The following is a 13,826-nucleotide window of genomic DNA, read 5'->3' as shown; positions in this document are numbered from 1 at the left end:
TTTCAGTATATTGCTTTGCTGAATTTTCGGTTGCATCGTCGTGTCTAGTTGCTGGTCTTAGTGTCTAGTCTTTTAAAGTTTCGAGTTCTGTTCACGGGTCTTCACGCCGCCGTCGCACCATCATCATCCGCTGCCATATACCACCACCACACCAGATACGTCGTTCCTGGCATCTACCATCACCGCTTATCCTCCACTACTCCGAGTCCATATACCAACACCGATCCGAGTCCATATACCACCATCGACCCACATCCATATACTACCACCACTCCGAGTCCATCTTATATTAGGTTAACTTTCGAGATCCATCTATTTCCAGATTTGTGTTTTCCTTGTCTGAGTAGGTTTCGGGTTCTAGCAATCTTTTGCCATCCGTAGAAGAGGTTGGTTTCCCAAAAAAAGGAGTCCGGAAACCACCCTCCGTTTAGGCCCAAAATTTTCCAAAAACGCACTGGACAAAAAAATTCTGGCTATCCTGTTTTTAGGTGTTTCTAAGCGTATTGAGACAGTCGGCGTTATAGAAAGTTTTTTTTGACCCGTTTCCAGTTTTTGGGTCCGGGCAGTCGAAAAAAAATTAGTCGAAAAAATTCCGTGCCTATCCTATTCTCTTAACTTGGGAAGAGTTTTGAGACAATCGCCATTATAGTGATTTTCGGCAAAAAAAAAGAGGAGCGCAAAAAAAAGCACAAAAAAAAGTGAATGTTTTTTCAGAGTGTGCTTCTCCCTTGTTTTCGTGCAGCGTCGTGATTTCGTTAGTGTTCTAGGCTCACGTCTCTAGCACAGTCTAGCCTAGGACCAGCATAGTACCGTTGTTGAGCGTTTATTCAACTTTGCATCTCTGAATTGATTATTGCTGACCCTTTTTGCTACCATATTATAAGCCTTTCCAGCTCCACATACATCTACGTCGTGTGTTTGACTCTCCCTGGTAATCGCTCTATCCAAGCTTTGAGAGTTTTGACAACAACGGTTGCCGATCACCACCTGCTGCTGGGTAAGAACTGGTAAGAATTTGAGATTTGCTTGAAGGATTTGTCACACCCCACCACCACCATATTCCAGTAGTCTGTAGGATCATATACTTGTCTGTTTCTATTGCTGCTAACTATGGCAGGAACACACGCCGACGAGATTGACTGGGAGAACATGACGAACAAGGACCTTCATGATAAGTTTCATCAAATGTTGGGTCAACAGGTGGAAGACATGATGGCCCGCTTTGGAAAGGCATTGGAGAGGATGGATGACATTGAGAAGACAATTGACACGAAGTTGGACGCCAAGTTCGATGAATTACTCAAACGTCTCCCACAACCAGTTCTACGCCGCGATACAGTAGGGCGAGCACAGCGTGTTCCTATTGAGCCAAGACAAAATTTTGGTGCCGCTGCTACAGCTGTTGGTGCTTCTGTAGCTCCTGCTGTTGTTGCAGAGGTGGAGGACTATTACGAGGATGAGGTTGATCAAAATCAGAACTATGTGCAGCCACCAGCAGCACCACCAGCAGGTCGACCTCAGGTATATATTCGCAACGGTAGGCCTGCACCACCACCTCAGGTACGAGATAATGACCATATTCCGAAACTGAAATTGAATATTCCACAATTTGAGGGTAGATATGTTCCTGATATATATCTTACTTGGGAGTTAGAAACTGAACAACGTTTTACATGTTTACAATATCCCGAGGAGAGACGGGTTGCTGCTGTTGTTTGTGCTTTCACTAGTTTTGCATGTGTATGGTGGTCTGAACATTGTAGATTATATCCTATTCCAACTACTTGGGCTGCTTTGAAAACTGCTATGCGTACTCGTTGGGTTCCACCAAATTATCAATGTGAATTGCTTCAAAAATTGCAGCGTTTAAGACAAGGCAAAAATTCTGTAGAAGAATATTATCAGGAATTACAAACTGGCATGATTAGATGTGGTATTGTTGAGGAGAATGAAGCTATGCTTGCACGTTTTCTGGGTGGATTAAATAGAGGGATTCAGACCATTCTAGACTATAAGGAGTATACTAATATCACTCGTTTATTCCATCTGGCTTGTAAAGCTGAACGTGAAGTACAGGATCGACAAGCACTGGCGCGAACTAACTTTTCTGCAGGTCGACTTTCATCATGGACACCGCGTGCATCCTCTACTTCCACTACACCAGCACCTCCATCAGCTGCTACCTCCAGCCGTGATACAACAAAGCAGGCACAACCACCACTATCTGCCAAGAGCGCACCTGCCGGGCCTACACAGAGCTCTTCTTCTTCCATGGCATCAACTGGGCACACAAGTGATATTATTTGTCGTCATTGTAAGGGAAGAGGTCATTATGCGAGAGAATGCAAATCTCAGTGTGTGATGATTGCTACTGAGGATGCTGGGTATGAGTCCGCTAGTGACTATGATGAGGAGACGTTGGCTCTTATTACACGTGAAGAACATGATGGAGATGACTCTGATCATGATACGCAATACATGGCTCCTGAAGACGCTGACAGGTATGAATGTTTAGTTGCTCAATATGTTTTGAGTGTGCAGGTCACACAAGCTGAGCAAAATCAGAGGCATAATTTGTTCCATATAAAGGGAGTTGTGAAGGAACGTTCTGTGCGCGTCATCATAGACGGAGGAAGCTGCAACAACTTGGCTAGCATGGATATGGTAGAGAAGCTATCTCTCACCACAAGACCACATCCACATCCTTACTACATCCAATGGTTCAACAACATCGGCAAGGTTAAGGTAACACGTACTGTTCGTGTGCATTTTAGTATCTCTACATATGTTGATTATGTTGATTGTGATGTGGTACCTATGCAAGCATGTTCCTTATTACTTGGTCGACCATGGCAATTTGATAAAAATTCTGTACACCATGGTATAAACAATCATTATACTATGGTTCATAAGGATAAAAATATTACTTTGCTTCCTATGACTCCTGATTCCATTTTGAAAGATGATATTAATAGAGCTAATAAAGCAAACCAGGAGACAAATAAGACTGAAAATCAGATTGTGGCAAAAGAATTTGAGCAACAAATGAAGCCTAATAGTAAACCATCTAATGTTGTTTCTGAAATTAAATTGAAAAGTGCATGTTTACTTGCCACTAAATCTGATATTGATGAGCTAGATTTCAGCAAATCTGTTTGCTATGCTTTTGTGTGCAAAGAGGCATTATTTTCATTTGAGGATGTGCCTTCCTCTTTGCCCCCTGCTGTCACTAATATTTTGCAGGAGTTCGTTGACGTCTTTCCACAAGACGTGCCACCGGGATTACCACCTATTCGAGGGATTGAGCATCAAATTGACTTAATTCCCAGTGCATCGCTACCCAATCGTGCACCATACCGTGCCAATCCAGAGGAGAAGAAGGAGATTATGCGTCAAGTACAGGAGCTGCTCGACAAAGGTTATATACGCGAATCCCTTAGTCCTTGTGCTGTTCCTATTATTCTAGTGCTAAAAAAGGATGGTACATCACGTATGTGTGTTGATTGTAGAGGCATTAATAATATTACTATTCGTTGTCGTCATCCTATTCCTAGGCTAGATGATATGCTTGATGAATTGAGTGGCTCTACAATATTCTCCAAAGTTGATTTGCGTAGTGGATACCATCAAATTCGTATGAAATTGAGAGATGAATGGAAAACAGCATTTAAAACTAAGTTTGGATTATATGAGTGGTTAGTCATGCCTTTTGGGTTAACTAATGCACCTAGTACTTTCATGAGATTAATGAACGAAGTTTTACGTGCTTTCATTGGACGATTTGTGGTAGTTTACTTTGATGACATATTGATTTATAGCAGATCTTTGGAAGAACATTTGGAACATTTACGTGCTGTTTTTATTGCTCTACGTGATGCACGTTTGTTTGGTAACCTTGGGAAGTGCACCTTTTGCACCGACCGAGTATCTTTTCTTGGCTATGTTGTTACTCCACAGGGAATTGAAGTTGACAAAGCCAAGATTGAAGCTATTGAGAGTTGGCCGCAGCCCAAAACGGTCACACAAGTGAGGAGTTTTCTTGGCCTCGCTGGATTCTATAGGCGTTTTGTGAGAGATTTCAGCACCATTGCTGCACCTCTCAACGAGCTTACAAAGAAGGATGTGCCTTTTGTTTGGGGTACCGCACAGGAAGAAGCCTTCACGGTATTGAAAGATAAGTTGACACATGCTCCTTTACTCCAACTTCCTGATTTTAATAAGACTTTTGAGCTTGAATGTGATGCTAGTGGAATTGGATTAGGAGGTGTGTTATTACAAGATGGCAAACCTGTTGCATACTTTTCTGAAAAATTGAGTGGGCCTAGTCTGAATTATTCTACTTATGATAAAGAATTATATGCTCTTGTTCGGACTTTAGAAACATGGCAACATTATTTATGGCCCGAAGAATTTGTTATACATTCTGATCGTGAATCTTTGAAACATATTAAAAGTCAAGCTAAACTAAATTGTAGACATGCTAAATGGGTTGAATTCATTGAGACTTTCCCTTATGTCATTAAACACAAGAAGGGTAAAGAAAATGTTATTGCTGATGCATTGTCTCGTCGCTATACTATGCTTTCACAACTTGACTTCAAAATATTTGGTATGGAGACCATCAAAGATCAACATGTGCATGATGCTGATTTTAAAGATGTATTGCAGAATTGTACAGAAGGAAGAACATGGAACAAGTTCGTCGTTAATGATGGATTTGTGTTCCGTGCTAACAAGCTATGCATTCCAGCTAGCTCCGTTCGTCTTTTGTTGTTGTAGGAGGCGCATGGAGGAGGACTAATGGGACACTTTGGCGTGAAGAAGATGGAGGACATACTTGCTACACATTTCTTTTGGCCAAAGATGAGACGGGATGTTGAGCATTTTATTGCTCGTTGCAATACATGTCAAAAAGCTAAGTCACGACTCAATCCTCATGGTTTATATATGCCTTTGCCTGTACCTAGTGTTCCTTGGGAGGATATATCTATGGACTTTGTTTTAGGTTTACCTTGAACAAAGAAGGGGAGGGATAGCATATTTGTTGTCGTGGATAGATTCTCGAAAATGGCACACTTTATACCATGTCATAAAAGCGATGATGTTGTTAATGTTGCTGATTTGTTCTTTCGTGAAATTATTCGCTTGCATGGTGTGCCAAATACTATTGTTTTAGATCGTGATACTAAATTTCTTAGCCACTTTTGGAGATGTTTATGGGCTAAGTTGGGGACTAAACGGCTTTTTAGTACTACTTGTCACCCCCAAACTGATGGACAAACTGAAGTAGTCAATAGAACTTTGTCTACTATGCTTAGGGCTATTTTGAAGAATAATAAGAAAATGTGGGAGGAATGCTTGCCTCATATTGAATTTGCTTATAATCGTTCATTGCATTCTACTACTAAGATGTGCCCTTTTGAAGTTGTGTATGGTTTCCTACCTCGTGCACCTATTGATTTGTTACCTCTTCCATCTCCGGAGAAGGTTAATTTTGATGCTAAAGAACGTGCTGAATTGATTTTAAAAATGCATGAGTTAACTAAGGAAAACATTGAGCGTATGAATGCTAAATATAAAATTGCTGGAGATAAGGGTAGAAAACATGTTGTCTTTGCACCTGGAGATCTTGTTTGGTTACATTTGCGTAAGGATAGATTTCCTGATTTGTGCAAATCAAAGCTAATGCCACGTGCTGATGGTCCCTTTAAGGTGTTGGAGAAAATAAATGATAATGCATATAAACTTGAGCTGCCTGCAGATTTTGGGGTTAGTCCCACTTTTAACATTGCAGATTTGAAGCCTTATTTGGGTGAGGAAGATGAACTTCCATCGAGGACGACTTCATTTCAAGAAGGGGAGGATGATGAGGACATCAATACCATTGGTACACCCACAGCCCCTGCTGCTATACATACTGGACCAATTACTAGAGCTCGCGCACGCCAACTAAATTATTAGGTACTTTCGTCTCTTGGTAATGATTCTAATGTTCATGAGAATATGATGCTGCCTAAATTGGATACATTTGTTTTGCTTACAAATGAAGGGCCTAGCTTGGAGAAGCTTGAACATTGGAGCAAGAACAAGCATGGAGATGATGGCATGCGGAAGGGGAACAAGAACGGAGTTACAAGTGATGATTTCAGGACTTTGAAGCCACCATAATGGGTGCATGAAGCCTTGGACGAAATATACAAGATGCCACTTCATAAATTTCGTCTAGAGGCTATTCTAGGTGCTGCGTCACCTTATTATTGGGCCAGGCCCATGTAATTTCGAAATACATAAGTATAGGCTATTTTTAGAGTCCGTATGTGTGGGGAAACAAGAGATAGGGTTGATTTCGGACCACTCCACCAAGGGCCACGAAATTCCCCCCCCCCTCTTCCTCCATATATACAGCCCTTAGGGCACCGTTTAGACCTTGGGTTTTGTTTAGATTAAAAGTTTGCCATAGCTGCAACTTCGCATACTTCGTTTGTGTTCAACGACCAGACAAAGGCGTCACAGAACCCCAACTTGATCAATAAAGCTTTCATCTTATATTCGCAATATCTAGATTGCAATCTCAGTTTCTTGCTTGTTCTTCGTTTGCTCGCAGGAGACAGACCCTCGTGGTCAGGTTGATCGTGCTCCGGTGTGGTCAATAACCTCTCAGAGTTGGTTTAGCAATTGCTAAGGCGCGACGTCCTCGCACGCTCATAGTCGGATCATCAAAGTCGACTTCCACCAAAGCGAAATCCATCATCTCATCGGAAGACGGGACACCTTTGCCTCTATCAGTACGCCTACAAACCCTACCGCCGCACTCATCATCGGTTTTCTTCAAGAGGACGAGGGAGAAGCCGATTTGTAGTGGAGGCGCTTTCAAAAAAAGGATCTGTAGTGGAGACCCCTACCCTAGGGTGCCCTAGGTAGCTGCCGCATGCATCATTGTTTTCTCTTTTCTTTATGCTCTTGCACGCTAGAGTGAAATGATGGTTGCTTCATCCGTCCAGCCTAATGCGAGAAAGGTGGGGCTTTGTGATTTGACCCCTCATCGCTCATTTTATACTACTGCGGCGCTACGACCGGGGTGCCTCCAATTCCAACCGCTGCTCCGAACTGCAATTTGGTGCATCGCACGTGGAAAAAGACGGTGGATGAGCCACATGTCTGCCAAAGGGGTCATGTTAAGTGTGTCACCATTTCGTGTGCGGACTGACCCTGCTTGAGTTGCTGCGCGAACACGACAGGAGCAGCCTACCACTTGGTTTTGCTCCTTGGTGAATCCCGACTATATTGATCTAAAAAGATATGTGCTGAACTACCCTCTCTGTCTTGGTTTTTTATTTGTAGGCGTCTCGGTTTATAGGGCCTGCATGTAGTTCTAGGTCATCCATTTGACTAACTAAATATGAGTTACTATGTCACAAAAAGTATATCATTGGATTCTTATTGGTTGATATGAGAAGAAACAAGAAACGAGGTAGAAGTTAATGCACCGCGCCTTAGTATTGTGGGATTATTTGGTTTTCGTAAGATGACATGCGTTTGGTTGCAAGGGTGGTCATGAATGGGTTGGGATCGTTCAGAAAATAGACATGTTTGGTTATAAAGCACATGAATGGTTCGAGTCAAAAAAAGAGAATATGCCTTGAAGATGCTGAACCATTCCACACAACCAAATCGGTCGAATCAAATGGCCACCCTTTGCATGCATGACTATGTGAGCATGACTGGTGGTCCCGTCTTAAATAATTAGCTCATCTCTTATATTCAGCCAAACACATGAATTGAATGGTTCAATCCCAAAAAAATAGAATGGTCCCAATCCATTCATACGATACCTTCAACCAAACACATCCGACGGAGGGAGTAGTTGTATTTAAAAGTCTAGGGCGGGGCTTTTCCTGTGCGGTAGGCGGGGCAGTTCCGCCTAGTCGGTTCGACAGAGACGCGAGAAGACGAGGGAGTAGGATGCTGCAAACATAGGGTTGTGTGATTTGACAGTGAGTTACTGCTGGACAGGTGGGGCCCCGTGATTTGACTTGCCATTATCATTTTAACTGCAGCGCTACGACCGGCATGAGTCTCCCGATTCCTGACCACCTCCATACAGGTGCCTCTCCCAATGCTCCACCATGTAGTAGTAGAGGCTGGCTCTTGCATGAGAGCCCACTTCTCCACTTTTTCCTTGCCTCTCTTTCCTCCACATATGCAAAAATGCCATGTAAAGCGCACTATTGTACTTACTTGCTCCTACAGGTGCTTAAGCTTGCCACATAGGCATAAAGTCTAATGTGGCAAGTTAATCAAGAAGAGAGAGACTAGTTTGGTGACCCAAGGAAGAAACGGTGCTAAGCGCGTGTACCTAGGTGAAAAGACAATTTTGAGTCTATAGCTAACTAGTAAGCGTGCACGTGCCATGCACGTACAACCATAAGAAGATGTTTCTTTGTTTATCTCCGTTAAGAGGCAATTGTTAAATAAAATCAACAAAAATATACTTCTATAATAGAATGATAGATTTCAAGTAGTAGTCGATGTGTAGTAGAAAAAAATCTTTCCGACTACGGTGACAAATAGGAAGAATTTCCATTATGTGGAAGCTTGGATGTTCATTTCTGGTACACAAATATGAGATATGACACAGGATAACATCAAACCATAAACCTCCCAGCCATTGACCCGCCTTATCACTTTTTATGTGCACCGTCAAGACGCTCTCGACATGCTAATGTTTAGTTTATTCTTCACAAAAATATCCCAACACTAAAATTCACAAGTTAAACTTGAGAAGTAACATGCACAATCGTTCTCCAAAGTATCCCCTCTTTCATCTCTTTTATAGCCCAGTCTCGAAAATGTCATGCCTAAATGTCAGAAGAAATAGTGCCAGATAAAAACCAAGGGTAAACATTGGAAAACTAATTGATTTGATTGTGTTCACAACAAAACAAAATCCCCGGATTCTGGTTAGTAATGCATAGAACCCTGATTTCCAAGTATACAAGTTTGCATGTAAGAGAAATTTCATGCACACCATGTAAATCCACAAGAATTATAAATGCTAGTTGGGCAGTTGCCTTACAAGCAACAAATACATGCAGCAAAGTTTGTAGGAGGGCCTCTTCCATCTTGGTCACATTTTGTAGTGAAGATATGCGAATATTCCATGGCTGCAAGTAGATGAGACATATTATGGGAAAATAAATAAACGGGGCATGTTAATAGTTCGATGGAGGAGCAGAGGCTGGAGAGCAATTTTTACGGCGATTATCTGTGTACTCAGGGAGACCCATCTTCATTGATCTCAACAATAGCAGGAGAAATTTATCTTGTGTCCCACATGGGCCTCCGTTTCTTAGAAATACGAGTCATACCTTTGTTTATTAGTCTGATGAGATAGAGGACGTTAAACAGTTTCAGATAGGGAACTAACTCCCTTCCATCGTATCCCTAAATGTTCTTCTGATCTTCTCTGAAATAGTGAAAGAATGGTACATAGTTGTAATCAACCAAAAAACTGTACTTCAAAATATGCACGAGACAAACAGAGATAGCAGCTGTAACTGGAAGGAAGACAGGTTGGGTTACAGTGCAGATAAAGCATAACTGCATAGTACGTAAAAGGATTTTGATATGAAGAGTTAGCACAAGAGAAACAAGGTTGTATAACAAATTAGTAGGATCCAAGATCAGGCAAAAGCAAAAACATGTTCAGGTGGAACGATGCAGAGGACGGAAAAACAATCTTCCATTATCTAAAAAAAAGTTAAGCATATGAAGTGACCAAGATGAAATTTTGTAACCATGACTGTTGCTGAAATCTAGTCATTACAAACTTCACAAATTTCATGTCTACAATAACTCTTTGCCTTACCTCCAGCAATCAACGAAATATATACAAAAAATGAAAATATGATTAATGTTTCCTACCTTAGCCAGGTCAGAAGTGACCTCTGGATTAAAAAAGCACGGGGCTTCATCATTATTCTGCCCTAAGTGTGATCATTTTTGTAGATCCTGGTCCAGCTCTCTAAAGTCAATTTTGCCATGTCCCTTTTTTTCTTCTTCGATCCTTGGATTGATAATAATATGGGAAACAATCTTTGATCCTTGGATTGATAATAATATGGGAAACAAATACATGAGTATTCTGAGTGCATCCTAGTTATTGTTAACTTTAACACCTGCAAGTTGCAGGTACTCATGTTAGCTGAAATCCATTTCTCAGAAACATCCAGAGTAAAGGGTGGCATGCATGCAAAAGAGTATGTAATACCTCAAGTGAATCGGTGGAAAGGATTACTGGTAGAGGGGTCAGACTTGGGAGCTCCATACATTCTCCACTCTGAATCAAACGGCAACACTACACCCTGCACATCCATGCACGCTCTGGCAAAGCAATTTCTTTTTCAGTGATTGCAAGCAGTAGGCTGCAACTCCTATAGTAAGTTGCAGATCAGTCAAATCCATTAGTATAATCATTGGTACAATCAAATTTTTCAACTTACGAGAGGCCAAGCTGAGTGGGAGAGCGACGGGCGGCTCCGGCGGCGAGCGGATCCAGGGGCGGGGCAGCTCCGTCGGCGACCAGCGGCGAGCGGATCCAGGGGCGGGGCGGCTCCGGCTCCCGCGGGCGGCGGCTGCAGTGGCGAGCGGATCCCGCGGGCGGCGGCTCCAGATGCGAGCTGCTCCTATGACGGCTCCTGCGGCGAAGGGCGGCTAACGTCTGCCGGAGTTTGCGGGGCGGCGAACAGCGCGGGAGGAGGAGGGGAGGTCGTGCGCGCATGGGCGAGAGTCGTGCGAAGAGGGTGGTCGTGCAGGTCGTGCGGGTCGTGCGACTGACTTTCCTTTTTTTAACAGCGGGCCTGGGTTATCGATCAATGGCTTGTTAGTAGCTTAGATTAAGGGCCATTAGATCTTGATGATGGATGGGCTTGATTGTTTGGATCTGCCCCTCTCTTCCTTTTATAGTGGTAGTAGATTAAATGAAGCAAACTTAGCAACAACATTTCATTGGAAGAGGTCACTCCTTGGGAATTGCAAAAAATACTAGTACTCCCTGTGTCCCATTATATAAGAACGTTTTTGACACTACACTAGCTAGTGTCAAAAACGTTCTTATATTATGGGACGGAGGGAGTACGAAGAAAGAGATAGAGAGGAGTAAAAAATACACTTATAGCCAACCTTGTTGTAGTATGAGTGATTAAGTGATGACTATGTATGACATACCAACATCAGATAGCCTAACACACCGTGTTAAATCTCCAAGGGCGCGACCACGCGAGCAACGTGACAGTCGTGGTAGGCGCGACCATGATACGGGTTGCTGGCAGCCCTTGGATCTGAGATCAAACGGTCGCATGCTAAGTTGCTGAAAATTTTAAGAATAACCATCCAGGATAGGATATTCACCCATAGGTCTAGAATCACGCCATGCAACCGTTCGATCTTAGATCCAAGGGCTCTCGGAAGCCCGTATCATGGGAGAATGGAAAGCCACTACCCTGCCGTTCGCACGCTGGCAGTTCGCTCCTACTCTTTCCCGCACGTCCTTTAATACTACGGCGGTTAGCTCCTAGTCGTCCCGTCCATTCACATTACGGCAGTTCCACTAATCCTAACCCTTCTCCCAAATCCATGGCGTCCCAAATCTCCCCGATCGGCGGTGAGTACAAGGTTAGAACCATCACCGGTGATGAGTTCGACGTCATCTACACCCGTACTTCCGCGACGGTGAAAGGATGCCTTTCGCGCTTCAGACGCATGTTTGAAAACTCACATGATGAGTGGGTCGCTGGGCTAGATGTTGAGTACACCACAGTCATGGGACGAGAGAAGGATCTAAAGGACGAAGAGAGGAAGAAGCCCGCCGTGATCCAGGTTTGCATACATAACGTTTGCTTGGTCTACCACATATGCCATGCCGACGTTGAGTGCCAGGATTTTAAGAACTTCCTCGAGGACAAAACAGTCAAATTCGTTACTTTAGATTTTAAGAACGACAAAGAAGTCCTGCGTCGGATAGGCCTCTTTGTAGGCAACCCCTTCGACCTCTAGAAGAATCGGCTGGTGCCCTCTCGTCAGCCCTCAATGCTGACCCTGGCAGGAGCCATGGTTCATCCTTCATACCGCAAACTGGAGAAACCTCATTACACGTTTCATCGGCATGCATGGCAGCGGAATGTACTAGATATAGACCACATCCACTACGCTGCAATGGATGGCTACCTTTGTTTCAATATCTACAAGGGTTGGATGAAGAGCAACAGTCAAGTTGGCGGTTCAAGCAAAGAAGTATCGGCCAAGAGGAAGAGGGACAAGGACAAAGTCGAAGACGTGGACGAGGACTCCGAGTAAGGTGGCAGTGTTGTTGCTCATGGCGGTTCTAAACTTCTAATGCAGTATCTATCGGATTAGTTGCATAGTTTAATTTCAGGTGTGCTTAGTTTAATTTGAGGGGTGTGTTGTGCTGAGCTCCCAGCAGAACTATGTTATGTTTCTTCTCGTTACTTTAACTCTTTAGTATGTACATACTAGTACTAGTATTTCATTAATAGAATTTAGCACCCCAATTAAGCACGTACTAGCTTTTTTAATAGTACTATATGCATAATTTGGCGACGAGCGCTCTCTATATGTACCACCTTTTTTTAAAATTTCAATTTTTGCTCCATGGCTCAATCCATCGATAGTGGAGTACTACCATACAAAAGTATACATTTTTTAAAAGGCTAGCGTACTGTTCATCACATATATATATAGCCAGTTAAATTCTCAACCTAGAACGACGTGCATGCCATGTAGTAAACCGATCCGGAGGAAGTATAGTAAAAATGAGGTGATTTTACAGCGATCGGCGGGGGAGCATGGCCTGTCATGCGGTCCCACGTGTCATGATGTACCAAGGCGATGCGCGTGTTCCTCTTGAGGCAGAAGCAATACTAGTACGTGGTTTGAGATGATGTCGAACCGAAGTGTGAAATAATGGTTGCTTCGTCTGTTTGGGAAGGTGCGGCATTGTGATTTGACGTCTCATTGCTCATTACTAACACTGGGCCGGTACGAGTGGGGTGCGTCCCCCTGTTGTTCTGCACTGTTATTTGGTGCTTGACACATTGACCCGGTTGCTATATGTCCCACATGTCGGCGACAGGAAGTACAGAATTCATGAAAGGGAGCATTAACGGAGAACTATACTACAGAATTCACGAAAGGGAGCGACTTAGTTTTGGAAAAATCTGTTTTTACGGAGTACGTACCCACTAGGGTTTATATGGCTCATCTAAAAACATTCGTTTTTCCGTTTGATAAGTCTCAATTCTAGTACTATACTAGTAGTAGTACCATTACATGTTGTATTTCGAGGAGCATTACATCACCCGACGCAAGCAGTGTCAAGAGGAAACTAACCAATGCATGTACAAGTTCATGGATATTTAGTGGTCATTCATGCATTCGTTCTAATTAATGCCTCGGTAAACATAACTTCTTGAGAAAAACGAGCGTACTGTGCAAACTACGAAATTAATTCGACCACTCACCATCTACCTTGGTTGGAGAGATTTTGAAATTGACCATAAACTGGAAAGGAGGGAGTAGTAACTTTTGTCTCGATTACTATTTGTGGCCTTGTATAGATGCAAAATGTATTTTTTATAGTGGCCTTTTATAAGTAAATAGAGGGAGTACTAACCAAAGTACGTAGTAGGGACGAGGAGTAAACGGAGGGAGTAGTAAAATTTTCTCCTCGTGTTGCGAGCCACCGCGCGCGTGGGCGAGGGAGCGGGCGTAAAGGCGTACAGTAGTACTCCAGCTTCACCTCATCCTGC

General features: G+C 43.1%; 1 long non-coding RNA gene across 1 annotated transcript; it reads right to left on the bottom strand.

Moving 5' to 3' along the window:
• Positions 1-9,071: 9,071 nt before the first annotated feature.
• LOC123089977 (uncharacterized) lies at positions 9,072-10,172 on the bottom strand. The gene is made up of 3 exons (XR_006442414.1): positions 9,925-10,172; positions 9,369-9,466; positions 9,072-9,164 (listed from the first exon to the last, which is right to left on the bottom strand). It is a non-coding gene; the product is annotated as an uncharacterized lncRNA (long non-coding RNA).
• Between the last annotated feature and the right edge of the window lie 3,654 nt (positions 10,173-13,826).

This window comes from Triticum aestivum, chromosome 1B (assembly GCF_018294505.1).
Source record: "Triticum aestivum cultivar Chinese Spring chromosome 1B, IWGSC CS RefSeq v2.1, whole genome shotgun sequence".
Lineage (NCBI taxonomy): Eukaryota > Viridiplantae > Streptophyta > Magnoliopsida > Poales > Poaceae > Triticum > Triticum aestivum.
Note: the sequence above shows the minus strand (reverse complement) of the source record. Positions and strands in the feature narration are given on the sequence as shown.